General features: G+C 46.0%; 1 protein-coding gene across 5 annotated transcripts in view; it reads right to left on the bottom strand.

The window, feature by feature from the left end:
* Positions 1 to 16,390, bottom strand: part of LPP (LIM domain containing preferred translocation partner in lipoma) — a 353,262-nt gene that overhangs the window by 271,541 nt on the left and 65,331 nt on the right. For 3 of the 5 annotated variants that reach the window (XM_075031622.1, XM_075031621.1, XM_075031624.1), the window contains one exon: positions 8,386 to 8,485. The exons of the other annotated variants lie outside the window; for them this stretch is intronic. The gene's annotated coding sequence lies outside the window, so the exon portion shown is untranslated. The remainder of the gene's footprint in view (positions 1 to 8,385; positions 8,486 to 16,390) is intronic. 5 annotated transcript variants of the gene reach the window in all.

The raw sequence follows: 16,390 nt of genomic DNA, 5'->3' as shown, positions 1-16,390 counted from the left end.
ACTTTATTCTTTTTTTAAAAAAAAGGCAGCATATCACACAGTGGTTTCTTTTAAACAGTTTGCTTCTGCCATCACTTACGAAGAAGAATGAGCCTTTGTAGGGGGAAAGTCACTCAAAATGGCAAAAATTGATCTGCAAAGAAACAAAGGACATGGATCCCTTCATACACCACAGTCATGTGTGCAGCAAGCCCTCCATTAACAACACAGCCCCTCTGCGTGTAAACTCTGGTGCGCAGGAGGCTGCCTCTTGCTCATGCATGTACAAGGAGTCCTCCATCAGAAACCCAGGGATGGGATGATAATGGGATTGTACCTGCTAGTACAGTGGCATAAATCCCAGGAATCCGAGGTGTGCAATGCAGTCTTCAGCATAAAAGCATTTTATTTGCACTCTGTACTTGTAAATCTTTGGTAAATAATTAACAGACAGCATAAGCATGTAACAGAACTGAGTCGCAGGTGTTGGCGAAGGAAAACTGCTATAAATTAATATGTCATGGTAATAAGCCGCCTGTTCACCTGTTGGGCACTGTAGAAATTAATTAAACAATTTAGTTTTCATAAATTAACCCCTGACACCCAGAACCTTACTAGAAAGCACAGCCGTATTCCTTCTCTGTTATTTATGACCATAACTCTTTCTCCTTTCACAGCTTGGGCAGTCTTTACATGAAGAAACTGTGGACCGCCCCAGACCCCTCTTGCTGGGGAGAGCCCCAGGGCCACACAAAAGCCTGTTCTCCCCTCCAGCGGAGGGAAGGGGAGGTGGAAGCGAGGAGCCTTGCCCCAGCATCTCACTAGCAACTGCCGGAGTCGCTGGCTGCAGCAGCGAGCAAGGATTTCCCTAGTATGAACACCTGAACGCGGCAGACAAGGAGACCCCCGCGTTCCACATCTCTTCAATTTCTCCCTCCTTCCTGCCGCTCTGCGTGTTCCACTGTTTCTGCAAATGCAGCCCAGGAGATTTACTTTTTTTTTCTTTCCTACGTGTAGCAGGAAGGCAGAGGAGCAGAAATCCTCCTGCCAGGCATCACACTGCAAAGGACCCAGCTCTGCAATCAGAGCTGTCCGCGCTCCTTAAAACACCGGAGACGTTCGGCATCACAACATTTCAGCCACAAACACACAGCTGCTTGAAGAGCAACAGGGAGAAGCCTGCTAAAACGATGAGGAAAGGGGAAAGGATGAGTCCTTGGAGGAAAGCAGATGACTAAAAAGTTATTCAATCCAAAGCAGTGCACCAAGGAAAGTAAATTGTCAGTGTCTCGCGGTTGTTCGCTGCGTGTCCCTCACAAAACACGCAGATCCCGGCTCGTCTGCAGCTCTGCCTGGAAACAAGACCCAAAAAGGCCCTTTTCTGACAACTTCAAAATGTTTAAGCTCATTTTACCATGTTTGTTTTGGTTTTGAATACAGTAATATACAAGCAATGAATTCTTGATATTTTTTTTTTCCCCCCAAGTACAGCTCCCATAAGCTTAAAAGTAAATGGAAGTGCTTAGCTTCCTGGGGTATGTAACTGGAACATTTTTCTAGCACCTAATAAAACATTGTTTGGTTGATACTAACCATTAAAATATGTGTTTCAAGTCATGTAATGTTCCCTGTGAAATTTGCCTTTTTGCTCCATGAAAAAAAGGGCACTGAAAGGAATCCTGCAGCCATAAGGATCTCACTTATTTCATGGAAGTATCATTTTAAAAGCCTCACAACATGATCAAAGCACTGTTGAGAACAGATGTTCCAGGCTTTACAAATTCCAGCATAAGTATTTTTATGACATTTATCACTGCTAAATTCTTTCAGCCAATTTTTTTTTCCCCTTGCAAGAAGCGTGCAGGCACTTTCCTCCTCGAGGAAGACGTGTTCACACATGGCCTCGGCTCCAGCCACCGACCCTCTCCTCCCATCACCCCTCCCCATCCATCAGGAAGGAGAGCCGGGCGGTTTCCCCAGCGGCTGTGGTGGCAGCCAGCCCTGCAGAGCTGGGCACGGTGTTCCCCAGTTCACAACGGGACTTCGACGGAGGACGTGTGTCCCTGTAGTGCTCAGACTCTGGTTCTCGGCTGACCGTTCATACGGACCCTCTCCCAGAAACCTCATTGCTCCACTACCTTGACACCAGACTACAGCCTCCAAAGCCCTCCATAAGATTTCTTATTGACCAAGGCAGACACCATCACCATCCCTAGACACCACACCAGACCACCACTGCCATGACAAGCCCTGAGCCACTTCACCCGACCTTGAAGCTAACCCTGCTTTGAGCCAGGGGATGCACAAGAGACCTGCAAGGTCCTTTCTACCTAAACTACTGGAGGACTACAGATCTCAGGTAGGAGCCACACAGAAATGCCCTCAATCACGTCAACACCCCAAGAAAGCTCCTTCCCTGGTCCCCAGCTCCTCCTACAGATGTGGGAACCTTCTGCCTGTGCACAGAACCTAGGAGGGTGCTTCCCTGGCTGTAGTAGAATACGCTCACCACTACCTAGCTAAAAGACTAAATGCAAGCAGGAGATGCTCAGGTAGCTAATGTGTTGGATGCTACTAAAGCCAGATGAGCAGAGCCAGAAGGAGAAATAATAGTGGGGACCTGCAGGACTGTGCAGGAACCTGCTTGTTCTTGGGAGAGCAGCAACAAGTCCCCATTCCTGGAATCGACCACAGCGGCAGAGAGCGCATATTTCAACTGCAGTTCAAATCACAGCCAATTTTCCACTGAGAGTGAAGTTCCCAGGAAGTTTAGCTTTCCACAGTCGGTTTCTGTGTATTCATCAGCAGCATCACCAAGCTCTCTGGTTGACAAAAAGTCTAAACACCGTGCAGTACTAGGCAGTTTCGTGAGAGTGAGCTGTGTACCAACACAATACTCGTGACTACCCAAGAATCTGAAACGTACAGTTTTTCTCTGAAGAATAACATGGGTTTTTGTACCCCCAAAAAAACAGGATCTGAAACAACCAGCTCCTTTCAAATTTCACATATTCGCAGAAGAGGGTGTTTGTGAAGAGGACCCCACAAGCACATCACTTCTCTATATGTGCCCAGTTTAGTTTCACCTGATTCCATACACACCCTTCCCAATTCCTACAACCTGCTTGCACATCCTGTTTCACTATGAACACGAGCTTCTGCCCTGGGGCAGCACTGCCTTCACTTCTCCTCAAGGGGTGAGCTTAGATAGCAGTCAAAATGGGAGCAAAAAAACCAGACAAGTTTACCCCTCTTGCTCATCCAGGCTGTCAGCCCCACCTAGGCATTGCCAGGGCTGTAGCAGCTCTTCACCATGGGCATTGGGTACCACCAAAATGGCAGAGTGACAGGTCCACCATGTGTCATCCATCAAGAAGATGGGAGAGCGACCTCCGAAAAAGCAGCACACGGCAGACGAGGTCCCACAGAACAAGGAAAGATGAGGAAAACACATGAGAGGAGAGAGACCCCAAGTTCCAGTGATGGGGAGGAGAATAGGGATGCCGGAGGTGAGCACAGGTCTGAGGAACAACAAGGACAACTGAGGGTGACAATCAGACGAACTCAAGCAGAAGCTGAAGGGTGTTGGAGAAGCAAACTCAAGGAGTTGGGGGTCTGCAAAAAGCCTCCACCAGCAAAAGAATTGCAAGCAATCACAGCAACAGTCTTCCTCTTGCCAAAATGCTTGAGCTTTTCTTAATGGACCTCTTAGTCTGAGGACTTCCTGCGTTGTTTAAAACTCATTTACTTCTTCATTTATAAGGTACAACTTTGTATTTTAAATGCACATAAAATTTGCCCTCAAAATGCCTTTTGCTGAAAATTAAAATACACACATGAAATCTTGCCGTGCTGGCAACAGGGACTTTCTGCGTGTGTGCGCACACGCGTGTATGTGCACAAGCAGCTGCGTGCGCACAAACACACGTGCATTCACGTCTACGCTACAGCTTTTCTGGAAAAGGACTGTTCCCCAAAGCGTCCTCAAAGGGAGAACAGAAACAGGGGGAGTGCGCAGTGCTGTCACACAGCCACGCCGTGCTCCTCCGCTCCAATCTCGGAGACAACCGGCACCGACATCGAAGTCCCATCTTCCTGCAGGTCCCGTCCGGTCCTTCCCCCGTCTGTGGGTGCATCATCCCCGCAGCACACGGCCGCGTTGCCTCCCAGGCTGCAGCCACCGCTGGGGCACGAGGCCAAGCCACCCACGCCCTTGCACTGCTCCAATGACAGCGCCATCAGTTACGGAGGGGGAGGATGATGTTCTTCAGAGCCTGGGACACAGCGAGGGAATCTTAAAAGGGCACTCAAGACGGCATCGGGACTTACCGAAATTGTTCTGCTGAGTTATTAACGTCACGACCCCGCTCCAGACCCGAGTTTGTTTCGTTATCTCGTCTTCCCACCCCAAGCGAATTTGCTGAGTGATTTTAAGAAAGAGAAAAAGGCTGTGACCAATTTTCAGGCCTTCTGATTTTGCCACTAAAAAAGAAAAAAGATCCTACAATGTTTCCCTCTTGTTTTTCTAAATAAAAATAATCTATAGCCCTAACTTGATAATAAATATGCTCAAAAGCTGTCCTTAAGTAAAAGCTTTTGATAACAAATTGCCTGTGCTAACTGCTATTTTACTGTTGAATTTTTTATTGTTGCTTAAGCACCGCAATTATGCTAATAAGCCTGAGAGGATGGTACACTAAAGCATTGAATGTGACAGATATAATACTCAATAAAATGTTAATCTTACCTGAAAATTGGAATCAAACAGCCTTATTAGTATTTATGGATATGGCATCTCCAACATGTTTCTTAAGAGGCATATATCTATGCAATAGATATTTCTAAATATACCTTCCTATTTCTCATGCCTCCATACTATTTAATTCAAGGTGGCTATTACCCCTGCTGCTAATTGCCAGTCCCTTTTGGAATAAGAAAAAAGGGTGTCGGTGTCTGGGCCGTGCAAAACTCCTGCATATTGAAGGGCTTTTCCCCTTGACACCCTGAGGATGGCAGCTACCCATGGTGATGGGGAGACGTCTCCCCAGCTCATGGCAGGGCCACCAGGCTTGGTGCAGGGTGCAGCAGCACACAACGAAGGCACTGCCACCCTAAGTCATCTATTTTTCCCATATCTCTACTTTTATGTGCAAGGCAGGTAAATCTAACAAAGCGTTAAGTTACTTACAGGCGCTGGAGAAATGGCTTTTGGATTTGAAGATGGGACTAATTTACTTATTTTATTTTTACACTTTTCAGCTGATGCTGACAAGGAACCAGACCCATCTGTTTCGCTGCAAGTTATGGCGTTGAAGAGCTGGACCCCGAGCCGCTGGGCTGTCACAGGGGATCTGTCACTGAGGTGCCACGTGACTTTTCACAAGTTGCATTGCATTTTGCACCGTTATTTCACTAGGCAGTCCCAGTCCGCTTTCTTAATTGATGGCATAATTTTTTCAGGGAACAAGCTGCCTTTCACCCCGTATAGCTTTTTTTTTTGGCCAAACCTGTGGGTCTCAGACCCAACCTTGGGGCTCCACTGTCATGCACTTTCCTGTGGGTAAAGCCAGTGCTCTTCAACACCTTCACTTTCTCATCTATGAAAGGAGGAAAAAATAACCTCAGAAGAGCCACATGCTCCTGACAAACCATATTTACATCCACAACCAGGCTCTATAGAGAGACCATTTCTACACAACGGACTGGTGTGGTTTTCAAACACTGCAGGTTGATGCTTAAATAGCAGCTGCTTGCTCCCAGCTTCATTCCTCATGCTGCTCTCGCCCACAGAAGTCAATTCTGCTGACAGGACAGCAGAAACATCGATCATCAGCATTATACTTTCTGATAGACAAGCAAGATTCTTGCCGCTGGACGCTGCAAGCCTCCTTGGTAGCAAACGTTAGGCAGGAGACCTCTAGGCATTGTTTCAACAAATAGTCACAGTGGGGGAAACCCAACCAGCTGCCCACCAAAATCTGGGATTCCCAAAGCTTTCAAAGATCACAACGAGCAACCCACAGGGCGCAGCTCACAACACACCAGGATGCGCTAGGACTTTCTTAGGCAATGCTTGCAACGCATGCTGGCTTGCACTTGGAGTGCAAGGATAGAAACAGGACTGCTTTGCAGGACACAGAGCTTAGAGCAGCTCCATAAAATGTCATTTACAGCTGTAAGCAAGGAATGCAGTATTAGGGAGAAGAAAAAAAAAAAAAAGAAAAGAAAAGACTTTTCAGTTGCAAAATCAAAAAAAAACTACTAATTGACTGAGCTTGCACCTCAGAGAGCCGGGAGATGCACCCAGGGCTCCTCTGCCCCAAGTTACCCCCAGCACAAGATGCCAGACGCCAAATCTTCAGGCACAGCCAGCAAGTTAACCAGGCACATAGCTGCAATGTGCTGCGGGACCATAAGGCAACCACTCCCATAAAGGTGGCAGGACTCATCTCTGCCATGTTAAGTGAGTCTTGTCATTATTTTCAACCCTGCAGGGAAATCTAAATTGAACTTTGGCATATTGTTTTCTTTTGCTAAGCAGCAACACTTGAATGTTAACTCTGGTCCTGACAGGCATATTTATGGAGTATTCTTTGCAAATAATCTTACCCTGACCAGTCCGAAAGGTCAGAATCATAAAAAATAATAACAACAATAAAAAAAGCACAAGGCTGGAAAACCATCACTGCCATTGGCACAACCCCTCAACTATTAACCGTCCTTGCAATAAGGTGAACTGCAAGGTCTTGGATTTATTTGATTGATTGAGATCAAAAGATCAGGGGGCACACAGTAAATCGTATCTTTCCATGAATGCATTTTGCTTTCAAGATTTAAGTAGATAGTTGCAGGAATTGAAAAGCTCAAGAGGGAAAAAAAAAAAAAGGAGAAAAAAACCATGTACAAAGGTGACTTCAGAAAGGCATCCCCTTATTTCTTTCTTGACACCATCTGCATTTCTTAGAGCTATTTGGAAGTTTCTTCCATGTTCCCATACCCCTGGGACACAACAGCTTATCTCTGCTAAGCAGAAGATGATAACAAACAGTAAGACACTAGTATAACTCCAGGGAAGACACCAGTATTTGCTGACATTAAGTATAAGAGGTAAATATTAGGGAAACCAATGAATCCCAAACAAAGTCCAACAGGAGGTTGAAGAATTTCCCACTGAATTTCAGGTGCCTTATCTCACTGTCCTTCTTAATTGGTCCAAGGAAAATGAAGCACCCGAACCTTGTCCCTCTCATGATGATGGCTCAGAAGCTGCCTATGCCCAGGCTGTTTGTTGTCTGCAGCTCCCAGGGGAGCAAAGGAGAAGCAAGGGAACTAAATGAGCAGCCATCTTCAGGACATAATTTCAAGACCCACCTGGTGACCCAGAAGTTTTAAACACAGAAAAAGCCTGCTGTGTTCTCTGTCAAGACAGGACAAAGAAACACAAAGGAGAACAGGAACAGAAGAACAAGAAAAGAAAAATTAAACTCTCCTCCATTTCATCAGCCCCTGGAAACAGAAAGAAAAAGTAATCATTTGGTTCCTCTCTCTGTGTTCCACATGATATTTGTATTTTGCTCAGTATACCTGTATCTGTAGCATTGTGTTCTCATGTCACAATAAAATAGATGAGATTACCCACCTGAGAGAAGAGAAAAGCCCTTACATGGATCACAGAAGAGACCCAAACTGCCAGGAACTTGCTACAAAGGAACCAGAATTGATACAACCTCCTGTTTTTATCACAAGTTTACATTACATGCCAACAACAGAGGATTAAACTCCTTTTCCATGAGCTTACACTTCCCTCCAGAACAACATCATCATTCAGGTAACAAAGACGCTGAGCACCACAGTTAATTGCTGTTGCATCAAAGCTCATAATCAGACCAGGCAGCTCCTTCTGCACAGATACACTGGGCTTTGCGTTTACCTTATGAGTTTTGAATAAGGTTGTCAAGATAAGAATTTCACATACTCCCATTTCTAACCATCGTCGGGTTAGAAGGACTCTCCAGAAGTCATCTAGTCCATTTCTCCACCACACGGAAGGATCAGTTCTCCTAAAAGCACATCTGCTAGAGCTTTTCCAACTTGTTCTTAAACCTTTCCAAAGACTGAAACTGCCTAAGCTCCTCGGGCAATCCACTCCAGCATTCAGCTATTCTTAATGCAGGAGATCATTTACTAATGCCTCATCTAAATTTCTTTTGCTGCAACTTAAGCTCATAATTTGTCTTATTTACAGTAGGCAGTTTTACAGTTTATTCCCTCTCTCCATGACAAGTTCACTATTTCCAAAATTTACAAGCTGAGGCACCAGTGTGGCTTGCCCTCTCTTTGCCATTCTGCTTCTGCTCAAAGCACGTTCTTAATCTTGTGTCTCTGAATGTGTATTTCTTTTCTTACCCCGAGAGAAAAGGCAGCTGGGATATCACAAGGCTGTTTCAAGAGAAGACACTCACATCCAAAGGCTGATGCATTCAAGCACACCCAGTTATAAAGTACTCTGAAACAAGAAAAAGAAAGATTTGTCTTTAGGATGGTAGGCAGAGAATCCAGTAGTACAGAAAACCCAACAACTCTGAAGTGTAATTTCTTCCACCCCATTATTTAACATTCAAACAGATCTTCAAAAGCAACATCAATGGCTGTAGATACATCATGCAGCACCACTCAAACTTGGCCACATTTTCTCTGACAACCACCATAAGGGTTTGATAAATCTGTGTTCTAGGAAACAAAGTGCTCACTGACTTTGCAGAAAGTTCTGCCAAGCTATAAGCAATACCCAGCACGCATCAAAATCAGATGGCTCCGACTCCAAAGCTTTATTCACTATGACAGAGGACAAATCTTAATGTTGCCTCCAGTGACTTTATTTACAGTATCACTGAAACCAACAGAGGCAAGACTTCTAGTCTATTCCAAGATTTGAGTATGTGTAATTATGGGATAGACCCAGAGGAAAAAAGTCAGGTCTGATGAAAGATTGAGTAACTTTTGTGTTCACAACATAGTACTTACCTCCTGATCTTCAGGATGTCCTATCTAGCAAAAAAAAAAAAAAAAAAAAAAAAAAAAAAAATCTTTCTCCTGAAACCAAGGGTTTGGTGACAACAAGGAAAGAATAAAGAAAGGATTTACGTGAGCAGTGTTTGGAAACACAGGCGAGAGCTCTGAATAACAAAAACGTCCCAAATTTCATGAGAGAGAACAAGCAACAAGGGAGAAGAGCAATAATGCATTTGCTATCCTACTTTTGGAGGCTTTCAGAAAAACAGAGCTAGATGGTAGCAGACAATTTGCCACAACAGCATCTTTCACCAGTAGATCACCTTTTGCACCCTATCTCATCTAAATTCCTGTCTCCCTGCAGCAGGGGCTGCTGCTAGCCCCAAAGAATCAAGTGGCTTTGTAACAAATATGCCTTTTCAGAGGGCTGAAGCCAAGAAACACTCAATTTGCCACCTACTGTGAAAACAAGATGCCTGTTGCACATCTAAGGATGTGCCAATGCAAGAACTCAGCGTCTTCTCTCTTGCATGCACTATCCATCTGACTATCCCTTTTGCTACTGCACTTTGTCCATCTCCAAGTTTCCACTTGGGATGTTTAGGGTTTTTTTTTCCTTTGCAATCCTTCTCAGCTGCCCCGGGCTTTTGCTTTCCCTAATCATTGCCACTTCTACTAATGCCAACACTTACAGCCAGCCCAACTGCTGTCAGCACAGGAAGGTGACATGCTCCTATTTAGCACAGATTTGATAACAAAAGTGCCGTTTCCAAGGCTAAAGAGGAATACCTGCACCAATAATGACCCTCCAGCAGTACACAATAGGTAAGGAGACTGAGCAATAAATGCCTGTTACCGAAGCTGAAGGACTCAAAGTAATCTCAAAGTGTATGATGGCCAACTACTAAAAGAGTTTAAATGCATGCTGATCTTTAAGGGTGAAAGTAGCTCCAAGGACTTCAGCAAGATCATCTACAGCATCAGACACGTTACCTCCCAAAATACTAGTGAGATAAGGATGTTTAGCAATGGATAGAGATACGAGGAGTGCTTCCACCAAGAAAATACACCCATTTCTATAGTTGAATTATGACAGCTGTTGAAAACCATGGAGTAGCATTGAATGGCAGCCCAGGACAAGGAGCCAAGACGACTACCACATGCAACTGAAACTGCCAAGGGATTAAGTTAGGTCAAATGTAATTACACAAACTGGAACCTGGCCAGGGTACTGGCTGGTTTAAGAAAATTAAAAGAGGTGTTCAAAAGTTTCAGAGATGGAGTCCTCCTCCTGTTAATTATTTGGTGAGTCAGTCACTGAAGCCTCAGTACTCTGGGAGGCTGTCTGAAAAAGGGGAAAAAATGAGGCATAAACTTGAAAGGCATTAGAAGCGATTAGCAAAAGCCTTTGTTCTCCATGGCAATCCTTGCTGCACTAGTGCGCGAAAGCCTTTCATGTTCATGCTGAAAAGTGGCCTTAGTTCTTTTGATACTTCTGGGAGGAAGCATTTAAATTTACAAATATCCCACTGTCAGAAGTTACAGACAACAGTCGAGGAACTAGATCGGACCTAGCTTTTAACCCAGCTCCCAGGCAGGCAGTGCTCCTGCTGAAGGGAGGAATGCAAACAAGGACACACGGAACTCACTGAGACCTGGAGCAACATCTACTCTACTTGCTACTGGTGCATGAAAGCCAGGTCACATGGAAAAGGAGGTTGCAACCATGTGGGACAGTGGCCTCCTCACCTTCATTCAGTTTTCGGAAGGTGAGGAGCATGCAAGGCAGGCAATGGTAAAGAGACCAGAAAGGATGCTCCGTGGTCTGGCAGCTGAGCGTCGCTTTGAAAGATTGGATCCTGTTTATGCCTCTGCCATAAACCTCCTGAACGATAAGAGAAAAGTCACATATATCAAATTTTTCCCAGATATTTATTGCTGTGCCTTTTCTGGCAAACTAGAGACACAGAAAGACCATGTCCGGAAGAGATAAAAACTAGCAGTCATGGATTGAGATTCTCTGTTCAATCTCTAGTTGAGACTTGTACTATAACCATGTACAGTGCTAGAAAACATGAAGTATCCTGAAAAAAACAGGCCTTGTAAGTCTCAGTTTTGGCACCTGAAAGTAGAAGCCTCTGCTACCTCTGCATCTGGAAATCATCATCAGAGATACACTCATTACTGTCTTTGAAGCAGTTGGATGCAACAGTAAAAGCAGTATGGAATTGAAGATTAACCTTTTTGGGTAGCTTAATCAGTGAAATATTCAGATGATGCACATTAAATAAACCAATTTTTTTACTGATGGGAAAAAAATAGAAGGATTAAATAACTAACTTCTCAGCAAGTACCATACACCAGGCACGTTGAGTGACATGGTTTCCTCCCGAAGCAACAGCAGGTGAACACACAACCGAAGCCTCTGCCATATTGATTTCGTGCACTTTTTTTTTTTTTTTTTCCTTTTTCAGAAAACAAGCCAGGAAAAGGCAGACATTTCACAGCACAGATTGGTGCAATTTGTGCTAATGGCCTAAGCATAGATGCAAGCAGCAGCTCGCTTCTCTTCACGCAGAACAGTCAACGGGGACAAGTTCTGGTGGGACAACTGCTGCCACAGCACACCTTGCCCCAGCCCAGCAACACCTCGTCCAACAGCTTTGTAATGAGCAGGGCAAGAGCTACGAGCACAGGAGAAAGTCTGCGCTGTCTCGCAATGGTGTGGAAAAACGAGGGGCAAGCAAGCATGGAAAAAGGTTGCAGTCTCTGCTGACCACGCGCAAGCTGTCGCTCCTCCAAAATGTAGTCAAATGCTCTTCCAGATAGCAAAAGCACAAATGCCCTAAATCCCTTATCCCTGGCACTCCTCTAACAAGGCAAGTCACTTCCTTGGAGTCCTCAGGCACCACAAAGACAGCAAGGACACAGATTCCTTTTATAAATAGGAGCAAAACAGTACTGTAGTTCTTCCCATTCTTCCCAAACGCCTTCCAACGAGACTCTTCTCAAGCAGCTCCACTGCTTTAGCTGGAAAGACCCACAAAAAGAGGTTTTGACAGGAGCAGAGACCTAGCATGGGAAACCAGAGCCACACTGGCACAAGTCACAGAAGATTGTAAGCAGCAGTATTATAATGCTTTCTGAGTTTAAAATATTCAGCAAGGTCAACACGGAGCATGTAGTTATCGCTGGGCTTGTATATGCCCCAGGCTATACGCACCGACAGCATTATGCCCAAGGCAGCCTCACCCACGCTAGGTCTCTGCAGCAGAGCCACCAGCAGCTCCCAGCCCTAAACACCCTAATTAGCAAAAGGTGGAGAGTACACCTAACAACTTAACAACCATGTCGTTGCCCTGAACGGCGGCATGCCTCATCCCTTCTCCTCGAGTGGGGATGAAAAGCCGGGCAGTGCATCGCTGTTGCAAGGAGCGCTCGCCCCACTCCTCGATGCGTGCCACCGCCAGAGCCACGTGCGGGCACCGTTGCACGTAAGGGGAAAGCACAGGACTGATGCTATGCAGACCACAAAGAGTATATTTTTCAGCATGACTGCACACACCAGGCCAACCCACGCAGCAGAGGCTGGGGAGAACAGGGCAGCCCGAAGGGTTTCGTGCCGAAGAGGGACCTGCTGCTGAGAACAGAAGGTGGCCAAGGTGGCTGGAGCGTGCAGGGGGACGTCTCCCTGCACGGCAGTGGTGATTAACCAATACTGATAATGGCCTCTAGTATCTGAAACAAAGCACAAGAAAATGGCACGGAAAGGACTAATGTTAAGCAATAATAAAGACAGAGTCAGGGCTGTTGCTCAAATAAGAAAATTTTTTTTGCCTAGGTTACTTGTTGTTAAAAAAAAAAAGTTTCTGCATGCAGGGACATCCTGTTCGCTGTATTAAATTAAAGGGATGATTCAAGAGGGAACAGCTTTTGGTAGGCAGGGGGGGGAAATCAATTTCAGGTTGCTATGGACAACTGGGCTGTCTCCTGTAAAACTAAATTGGATTCAGCTCTACAAACCTGAACGCTAAACATTCCCTGAAATACAACACACACACACACACTCTCTAAATAAATAAATACAATAAAATAGTCTTGTGTCATCTCCCAGCTTTTTTTTGCTGAACTAAGGACGTGCTCAAACCTGCTAATTACTGCAAAATACAGGACTGGAGTTTTGGCTCAGCAGTGGCTTTCTGACTGCCAGTTCAATGCCAGCCGCTGCCTTACAGGGGAAAAGATATTTCATGGCAGGGTGGCAAAACGAACCAGAGCAGCACACCCAGACCCACCTCACTCGGGCCCTTTCATGTGCTCTGGGCTTGCAGCAGGTTCTAAACCAATGTTCTGCTGATCCAGGCTCCTGCAGAGCTTAGCTAGCAAGGGCCAGAGAAAGCTCAGCCTGGGGCTTTCCAGCATGTCCTGGCTGATACTGGATGGAGGCAGTTTAACCCGCCCACGGTCTTTGAATGGCCTGAATAGAACCAAGACCCTCCACTTGAGCGGCTGACCTGTGGTCACAGCAGCTGGGTAGGGACCTCGCATGGAGGGACCACCAGGGACAACACAGCAGCCGTGGTCCAACGGCTGCCCTCTCCCCATACCCTGCGCTGGAATCATTTCAAACAGGTTTTAAGCACCATCCCCACTCCCTGCAGCACGTAAGGATGCGTGGGCACAGGGCTGCATCACCTCCATGCCTGCGGGATGTTCTCCTCCAGCACACCTTCCATCAGCAGCCCAGAGCAAGGCACTGAGACCCCTCTGCAAACCACAGATCCCCCCCCAGCCCTCACGCCCCCCGAGGGAGGAGGGCAGGGAGTGATGGCAGCCTCACCACCCCTCTGTGCCAGGCACCTTAATCCCTGCGGAGCCCAGGCGAACTGGGAGCTTGGGAGAGACGTTTAAGAAAGCAGAGGCACGATTTGGCAAAGATCAGAGCCACCAGCCAGGAGCTGCATCAAGGCTTCTCGTGGGTTGGAAGGAAGAACCTGAAATCGAGGGGGGGACGGAGCTGATGCCCCATGAAATAAGGGAATCGAGCAAGGGACAACTGTGCTCCGTGTGTGCAAGCACCCGCTGCGGCACAGCCTCCGGCACGATGCCAGGCTGGAACCACACAGCTAGTTATGTTCCTATAGTCACATTTTGCTCAGCACCAGCCATGTCGCATCCTTCTGCATCACGGATGGTCCCAGGGGACGTACACGAGGCCATCACGGCAGCCCGCTGAGAAAACAAAGGGGAAGAGCGAGATGCCAAACTCCAAACCCCTGGTCAGAGAGGCTGGAGCAGAGGAGATGAGGCATCCAATTCTGTACCCTTCCCCAATAGCTGTTAAGCAATCAAATAAATCCATCTAGATCAATCTCTTCATCAAGACAACAGGAAACATTCCCATCCCACGATACTGTAAGTCTTAATTTTATGGCGAAGTTGATGTTTTTCCAATGAAACGTACCATTAAAATATAAGATTTTATTAGCAAAATCAATGATGTGTGCAGAGATGGTCCCTCATGGCTTTTAAAAAAAAAAAAATCTATGAATAATTATAAAACTAATAGCAATAGAGAACATTGTGCAATTACTACAGCTGTTTTACAGGATTCTCTAATAATGCCCCTACTTCTGGTAAGACACCTTAAGGCAGTACCACAAACAAAAATAAAGAAACAGAAGCACAGCATTCCCCTGCACTTAGAGGGTACAAACGTGCTGCCTGCTTTGTGTTTATTGAATTACCTTTTTTTTTTTCCTCTGAGCAAGAAGATAACATTCTGGAAACAAAAACACCACAACATTTACAGAAATACTTACCACTCGCCAAGTCTCCTTCTCCTTCCCCACCAGTTCCAGTGTTTTGTTGCATTAGAAAAACAACTGGGGGAGATTTACTCCCATTTAAACCTAGCAGAAGTGTATGCAAGAGAGAGAGACTGTGACCTTTCAGCACCCACAAAACTCATGATGGTCCTTAATCATGCACATAGGTCAGGTATCTGCAGCATCCAAAAACCCTCTGCAAGCATTATACCCACTGGGGACACAGGAGTGGAGTCCTGACACCCATTTCTCCCACCAGGCTCACTGGTTTCCCATGAGGAGCAGCCACAACGCCCGACCCACAGCCAGGGCTTTGTGGCCACCTGAGCGCGGCTGCCCTCCAACATTTCATCCAGCATCAGCGCTGGAGCTGGGGTGGTTGGGACAGTTGGATCTCCTCATCTTCAGAAGGAAGCCAGATGTGCACAGGAACCCAACTGCAAGTCCAGCACCCCAAGCACTCACTATCCTCACCTCCCACAGGATGCTAGGAGCTTACCCATCCCTCCCAGCTTGCCAGTCTTCTGTTCTCAACTGGTAGCCATCATCTACATCAATACCATCAAAAAGAGCTCAGTCAAAACATCAAGGCACCCCAAATCCAATGCTCAGCAGGCCCACTGTCTAGCTTCTCGGGGAGCTCTGGCTAACACGCAAGGAGCATCATTAAGTCCCATTTATTGCAAAGCGCTCAGGAATGCGCTTATGTGAAGCGGTGCCAAAAAACAGCACCTGCCAGTTCTACCCCAAATGTTTTCCCTAGCACCCATAGCTATCTATTCACAAGAGCCTATGGTCCACTCAGAGGAAAAAAATAAAGTCTCTACTCCACCTGGCTTTAAACAACCTCCGGATGCATGTGGGGATGGATGAGGAAAGAGTAACAAGAATACTCAACAGATGTTTTCATTAGCATAAATTTGCCATTCATTTCTCTCTCTTCTACCATCAAACTCCTCTATTATCCTCGCTGGATAATTTACAGTGCTTGTTGCAATGTACGGTCTCTGAGAACAGAGACAGCATACACTTGGTAACGTAGAAGTTCAAAAAGCTGAGCCACGCATGACCTGCAAGCAGATTGTTGCTATTTCCTTGCACGTATAAAAGGGCTTTGCCTTCATGCAATGCTGGAACTTGTCATCATGAAACACCCTCTTATTACAACATGGCCCAGAGAAGCTACTATTTTGGGTTCCAATAACGTGCTTGGTTTTACAGGAAAGCAAGAAGGCAAGTAACATGGAACAACCCAGCTGTCAAGTAGAGAAACAGATGGGATCCTCACAAAACTACACAGATTGCCTTAGTCAAGTGCTGTCACAGCCCATCCTTGAGATGGGAAAGCACGGTGCAGGAGCTAGATGAAAGGAGCTTGTGAAATTAAGTAGCATCATTACCTCCACAAGGCCTGCAAAGAGACAATAGAGAATTGCTTTCCAGGCACTCTGATCCCAAGGCAATAAAACATGACTCAAAGTTGTTAGGCTGTTTTTTTCCCCTACTAGAAATGCCTTTTGGCTGAGTGACAATTGCCTAATTCTCCCACCTTTTTGGCCCCCATGAAACAC

This window comes from Buteo buteo, chromosome 7, assembly GCF_964188355.1.
Source record: "Buteo buteo chromosome 7, bButBut1.hap1.1, whole genome shotgun sequence".
NCBI classification, from domain to species: Eukaryota; Metazoa; Chordata; class Aves; order Accipitriformes; family Accipitridae; genus Buteo; species Buteo buteo.
Note: the sequence above shows the minus strand (reverse complement) of the source record. Positions and strands in the feature narration are given on the sequence as shown.